We start from the raw sequence: 7,788 nt of genomic DNA, 5'->3' as shown, positions 1-7,788 counted from the left end.
CCTAAAATAACCTTAAATTCCTCTACTACCAATCTCCAGTAAGTCGATGAAAACATTTTAAATGCCATCTTGGAAATTCGTGAATAATTAACTGGAAATTCGGGGAAAACCCGAAATTCATCAAAAAATCACTAATTATTATAATGATTGATTCGATCTATCATTATTGTAAATATTGATTCGATCGATAGCCATCCTAGGTTCGATACTTGAACTAGGGAAAACAAAATTATTTTAAGACAAAAATACGTATTTAATAAATCATGTTCGAAATCATAAGAGAGACTAAAGAACTCATTTACCAGCCTCCAGTAAGCCGACATTACAGTCAACTTAAAAATTGTGTTATTATTGACCTATAAATTCTTTAAAAAAATTCATAATTCATCACATAATCACTAATTTAATGATTGACGCGATAGATTTCAGACTTTGGTTTGATTTAAGGCCGTTGATTAGAGTAAATAAAGCTTAAAATATTTTTTAACTAATGTTACCCATTTCCTTTTGTGGTGTTTATTAATCATTCACTCTACGAAAGAAACTATATACAATGGTGTTTGATGAATTAAATATTTTATTACGTTGCATAACATGGAATTAAATTTTTTTTCGATTTATGAAATAAATTCCGACCAATTCAAGTACATTGCTATACGTATAGACCAAGTGTCTTCAGACCACGAAACGTAGGCTAAACGCCAGGTGTTTCTGAAACACAAGACTTTCTTCGTCGATTGCTAATATAATATAGTGAAGAAAAAGTCTTTAAACTGAAAGACCTGAAGTATCGATAAAATCAAGTGCAAGTACCTAATTAGATCAAATAACATGTTCTATGCTTACTAAATGACCAACAATTCATGAAAAATGTTTTATCTAGACCAAGAGGTTTTTACCCAGTAAATATTTAGAGCTACTACAGATTTGACTATACACATGACTGGAACTAACACACATTCAGCAAAAGATAAGAACACATAATACAAAAAGTACACACACTGGACAACCAGTACACATGCTGAACTCATAGTAAGCATACTTGACACACATTGGACACACAGTACATACATAATGAACACACACAGTACACACACTGGAAACACGCACTGGACACGCACACTGAACACGCACACCAGACACGCAATGGACACACAGGAAACATATTTGACAAAAAATGACGCAAATTTGGTAAAAAATTCGATGAAGTGTGTTACAATGTTGTCACAGGCATACGTTCTCGCCAATATACGGCAGGCTCCAACTGCTCCAACTGCTCCAATGCTCCAACAACTCCAAAGTTCTCCAAGTGCTCCAAATCATCAAATGATCCAAGTGCTAACAAGTTATCAAACAGCTTTAACAGCTTCAATTGCTCCAAGTGCTCCAAATGCTTAATTCAGCAACGAGAGTTAATCTATTTCATACAAAAAAAACATGTTGCTTAGTGATAAATATTATTCTTTTTTTATGGGCGATGCAGGATTCCCTCTCTCAAGATGGAGGGCTTTGCTTGACATCAAGATGAAGGAAGTTCGTCTGGCATGATAGTGCTCAGCTTTTTAAAGGCATAGTACAAGGCATACGATTCATGATACATTCAAACGGATGTGATATTTATCTTATTATTGTAATTTTAATGAATTTCCTGTTTTCCAAAACCTTTTTCATTTCTAACCCTTCGTAAGATTTTTCCCATTAACGAATTGACCGAGATTTTTTATGTTTATAAATTATGTATTAGTTTGGAAGTAATTGGTGAAAGATTACTGCAGTTATCGTGTTAATCAAAATATGATACATATAAATGTGTGTCTATGTGTATATATGTTTATATATGTGTAAATATGTATATATACAACACACACACAAACTTTTGAGTTGATGGTTTTTGGGGTGTATGGACCAGGAAACCAAATCTCTATAAAGATTTTCCGGAAGTCGCACCCTTGTAACTGCTACAATAGGTAGTAATTTTTCGACATCTACCTAATAAGAAAGAATAAACACGCATTTAAAACTGTATTTTCTTGCAATAATTAGTCTTATGTTTAGGGTTTTTTAGAACATTAAAAACACATGGTCTAAATTCACGTAGTAACAAAGTGTTTACCAGAAATAAACCTTAATACAAGTGTATGAAACCAGTGTATCAGTAAAATTTTAACAATGGTAATGTAATGAAGCATGATATTTTTCATTCCACTAAGTACCCTAACAGCACGGCAACGTTGCCTGCACGTTGCCTGCACGTTGCCTGCACGACAAAGGGCACATTTGCAACGTTGCTGCAACGTGCCCTAGATGTGCCACTAATAGGCGGAATAGGTGCCAGTAACGTTTCAATGTCTCGTGCAGACCACGTGCTAGTTGGCACGTTGCCTGCACATCACAACTGGCACGTTATCAGCACCCATGCAGCACATGATCTGCACCTGCCCAGAACTTAACCAGCATATGAAGGTCACGATTCCTGCACCTTTATGGCACCTATGCAGCACATGAAGGGCACGTTTCCTGCACCTTTATGAGACATGACAGGCATGCTTTCTGCACCAATGCAGCACATGATCTGCACCTGCCCAGCACTTAACCAGCACATGAAGGGCACGATTCCTGCAGCTTTATGGCACCTATGCAGCACATGAAGGGCACGTTTCCTGCACCGTTATGAGACATGACAGGCATGCTTTCTGCACCAATGCAGCACATGATCTGCATCTGCCCAGCACATAAAGGGCACATTACAGGTACCTTTCCTACATCCATGCAGCACATGTTATGCACCTGCCCAGTATATATACAATAGGCACTTTTCCTGTACCTCTCTAGCACCTGTCATCACCAACATGTTTGGCACATGTCCAGAATCTCAATGAAAAAGTTATACCTGTTAGGTTTCTCATACTCTAAGAAGCAATTACATACTAGACAAAAAACTTACTTTTTGGGATGTTATTCAATTATCTGTTGAATTGAAATATTTCACAATACCAACAAACAGGGAATGACCACATGTAATAAATTCTGCACTAACGTAATAGATTGAGTGAAAAAGGTTTTCAATGTCTTTTAAAGTTAAACAAAAATTTGTAATGTAATGCTTTTTTCTATGTTGCAAATGAAGAGGAACACCGTTTTATAAATAAAAACATATATCTTCATATATTTTATAATTTATGCACACACTGTTAAAACCATACACACAAAACAATATCACAATATTTTAGACTATACAGTACATACATATTAAAAATTATACACATGATTATTTTTTTGTTTTAAAAAATATTACATTCAATAACACATTTGTGCGTATTATTTTGGAACATTAATGTCATACATATACAATTTCATTTGAATATGATTGTATAACTCCATTTATCCAGTAAAAAGTAAATTAAACTTGCAGTTTTTGTTTCAAAGAGGCCAAAGTAGCGTGAAAAAAAAGTCTGCAAAAACAATACAGTATGAAATTGTTATGAAGGGGATTTATATATATAACGGGTTGATACAGTATATTAAATATGTAAATATATATTTATAACCAGTCGATAAATGAGGAAATGAACATAATAATTGAGAAATCATTTTTCTTGTGCGTGAGGAGAAATATATTGAATTCTATACCAATTAAGTCATAATACTGAATCAATAACGTGCAAACCACCATATGTTAAGTTTTATCATGTTCAGATCATAACAGGGCATTCAAGAGGATGAGTTTGCTATACCAGCATACTTTCTATTAACTTCATCAGATGTACGGCCATTAAAAAAAAAAATTATATTGTAATTTTTTTTAAAGCTTTTCTTAAAGGACCACAGCCTTTTAAAAAAGAAATCTTACCTGATATAAGGGAAAAAATTTTCATTGCATTATATTAATAAAAAAACTTAAATCATTTAATGAAGATCACACACTGTAATGAAACCACTCTTGACCTTTCTTTATCATGTAATGTACCAAAAAGGAATAAATTAGTTTTCAATAGGGATGGGTCGGGTTTTTTCCTCGGTTCCACGCCCACGGACCGGAACCGTTTTTGGGTACTGAAAAGATCGGTTTTTAAAGTAAAGGGGTTAAGGTTCATTTTCACTACACTTCAAAATTAAAGCACAACCATTCGGCACAATTATTGTTAAGACATGATTCAGCACACAATGTATTATTTAATGGCGTTTTCTATTATAAACCGTATGAATTATATTTATAAAAATAGGTTAATAAAACATTCCGCAAATCTAAAACAGGCAGACGTTACCGCATATAAATACCTCCGGCGTGACTCTATGCGCTTAAGAAACTGGATGCATTCACAGCTATAACTATGTTCTATATTATATTTAGTGTCTGGGTCACTTTATTATGTATATAAATGTAGCACAATACAGATAATAGAAAAATTTTCCGAAATTTCTATCTTGGTCATACTGTTATTTACATCTATTTAATATGCCGCTGCTGCGCTGCCATGTTTTTGTGAACATCTTGTCATGGATTACACAACTTAGATGTTTTAATATTTAACGATGACAGGTATTTTAACATTCCATAACTAAACCATGTGGTTTTAAATGTACGTAAAAAAAGTAAACAATTAACGCCCTTTAAGATGTAACTTTAACATGATACTTATTTAACCATAGGTAATCTCCTAAATTCAGTAATAAAAAAGTAATATTTAAATTGAATACTGTATATCAAAAAATGCAAATTAATACAAATTCTTTCAAAAAACTTCAAAAAATTCACAATGTATTCTTACTTAAATGAATAATTAAATTTGAAACTACATATTACCGTATTGCTTCCAAAATAAGCCGCCCTTGAATATAAGTTTACGACCATGCTTTCCATAGATAGATCAACTGTACGGAAGTAATTGTAGTGCTAAAAACTATGAAAAAGACCACGGGGCAGGTGAAAGCAAAACTGCTTTTATTTAAATTAAAACCGTAAAAGAAAACATATTTTGAAGATAAATTTTCTGTTTAAAGTGTGTTATACCCATCTAAAACAAAATACAAAAAACCACAATACCCTGCGGGGTTACGACAAAACCGAAACCACACGCCGCACAGGCTGTTCCAAGTACGCTTCTCCCTATGCTTTTAACCAATGAACTACTCGCGTTAGCAACTGCTGTTCCAACTGAAATGCTGTGCCCCTGCTTCCACCTCTTTTAACCATTGAACTACTTGCGCTAGCAGCTGCTGTATCAACAGAACATTGTGCCCCAATGCGATGACAGAAATTACGCTGTTCATTGGTACGTGCCCGTGTTTACATTGCCAGCCTGATATTATTGGAAGTTCAGTTGTTTTCATCACAACGAAAACAATAGAGTTACGATGCACATGTTATTTCGCATACATTAGTAATTGATTGTAGTGTGTATTAAAATTTTTCTCCCGTTATACAACTATAATTTTATTGCTGGGAAATATGGCTTCTACTGGCAGCAGCGTGCGGGTACAAAACTTTTTTAAGTTTTGCAATTTTGTTTGAAAAAAAAAAATATTTTTCTAAACACGCAATAATATGCCGCTTACAAGTTTTATAGCTCCAAAAATTTGAAAAAAAATATGCAGCTTTTTTTCAGAGCAATGCAGTAATTAAAAAAGAAGTTTATTATCCAACTATTTGCTGAACATGAAAAAATAAACAAAAAAAGGACGAAAACAAAATCATATCTCCCACTGAAATTTGTAGTGTGAAATGAGCAAACGAAGCACTGCACATGTCTTACTCCAATGTTTCATCATCTTCATTTGCATTCCGTTTCCCGCAAGAAAGAATTTCACTGTAAAAATTAACAAAAAAATGTCACAAAGCCAGAATTTCATTAAAAATATTTCACAACTTAATATCATAATTTTATAAACCAATACACATATTCATATCAGGACATTATTATACTCTGTACAATGCAGAGACAGTGTATTATTATACCACTTTGAACAGTATCATTCCATAGTAACCAACAATATGCACTGTAAATGACTACATAGCACTGGAACCCTCCTCTTGCACGCTTGACCAAAAGTAGGAACCAAAGACAAGTTAAGGGGAGGATATTAAATAAAAGAAAAATCTAGGGTGATGTCTAGTTTGTATTTAAAGATCAAAATTACTTCCACAATTACAAATGCAATACAAGGCATCAGCCAAAAAGGAAATAATCAAAGACAACAAACTCACATATATAGTTAAATAACTCAAACTCTCAAGATATACAAAGATTCTAAAAATTAAAAGGGGATCGATAGGTCTTTCGCATTCAGGAGAGTGACAGGCTTTACCATCTGCAAGCGTCTCTGCCGAACAGGGCACATTTTCATAGCCCCGGACCAATGCCAGCTTTTATCAAAATGCCTCCCTCCCCTGGTGCACAGCAATAGATAAAAAAAGTTTTTTTTAAAAAAATCCTACCTCCCCTTAAAATATTAACATATGGGAAATATAAAAACATACAAGGTTATTTAATATAGCAAAAACACTAACTAAAGTTCTCACAGCTTTAACAACCCTTATTAAAATTAAATTGGGCTCAGGTACTTCCTTATCTAAAATTACTCATCTGGCAAATTGATTACTGATTAACTGTAAATACACATGCTATTTAACCTGGCACACCATGTACCAACCTACTTTAAAACACTCGGTATTATTCAAATTACCAAATTTCTGAAATTTCAGGCTTTATACTAGAAATGAACCTGCCACTAAATTAACGCAAGTAAACAAATTCCTTCTTGAGTCTGCTGGTTGTACTCTTAACTCTTAGCACCGACTACTATACTTTGTTTACTTACAAACTTCTTTACAGAATATAACAATAAGGGAAAATATTCTACTAAAGTTTAATTGTACACATTATTCCAGTCCGTTGTATGTTAATTACAAAATAAGCGTATCCAGCAAGGTTGTTATGATTACTTTTAACTTCGCAAAAGTACGAGAGCACCAACTCTGCCAGAAAGATTATTTAGTACAAAAATAGATACTTTAAACATTATCAGGTACATGCGTGGTTTCTCAGAGCACCAACTCTACTGGCAATATTTATTCCCATAACCAAAGTAGAAAAGCCTGCAGGTATAAATTAAGTTTTATAAAAAAATTATTAACAGCGTCTACAAGTGTTGTAGGTTTCCTTCAAAATATTCTTTAGTTTACAAAGTTCACTACCAACATATCATTTGTCTGCAATATCTTCACAAAAAATATTTTAACTATAACCCAGCGCAAACCTACGCAATGGGACATTTAATAAAATAGTTTACTAAGCGTAGTATTAACATTACAATTAATATAGTTGTAAAGCTTGTCTGCAATTTCTCAGGAATAATTATAACCACAAACGACTCCCAAAACAACATGCAAAATAGGGCGGGTCAAACTTTCAGTTTATATGAAGTTACCAAATGCGCCGACACGGAAATAGATTGCATCCTGCAATCCATCGACCTCCACATGCGACCTCAGGCATCTTCTAGCAGAAATGAAGGCTCACTAAAAACACCCACGCAGAATCTAAAGCTGTGACATCCGACATACTGGGACGCTGTTTGTTGACACTGCTGCGAAGCCAATTTCCCACCGCCTCGTAGCTCGTAAACAACATCTGCTTGTACCTCGTAACTTATTTTCTTCACTTACCTCCCGCCGATTACTTCGTTAAAAAAATAAATTGACATATGCTTCGGAACTCTCGGTGCATGTTCCCGCTGGTCTTTAAACTCGTAGACTCCGAGAAGGTAAACAGGGCTCACAGTGGCAGA

At 34.2% G+C, this 7,788-nt stretch overlaps 1 long non-coding RNA gene across 1 annotated transcript in view; it reads right to left on the bottom strand.

The window, feature by feature from the left end:
* Positions 1 to 5,611: 5,611 nt before the first annotated feature.
* Positions 5,612 to 7,788, bottom strand: part of LOC134533680 (uncharacterized) — a 43,995-nt gene continuing 41,818 nt past the window's right edge. The window contains exon 6 of the long non-coding RNA XR_010075364.1: positions 5,612 to 5,807. This is a non-coding gene — a long non-coding RNA (uncharacterized LOC134533680). The remainder of the gene's footprint in view (positions 5,808 to 7,788) is intronic.

Source organism: Bacillus rossius, chromosome 7 (assembly GCF_032445375.1).
Source record: "Bacillus rossius redtenbacheri isolate Brsri chromosome 7, Brsri_v3, whole genome shotgun sequence".
Lineage (NCBI taxonomy): Eukaryota > Metazoa > Arthropoda > Insecta > Phasmatodea > Bacillidae > Bacillus > Bacillus rossius.
The sequence above is the reverse complement of the archived record's forward strand: the minus strand, read 5'-3'. Positions and strand labels throughout refer to the sequence as shown.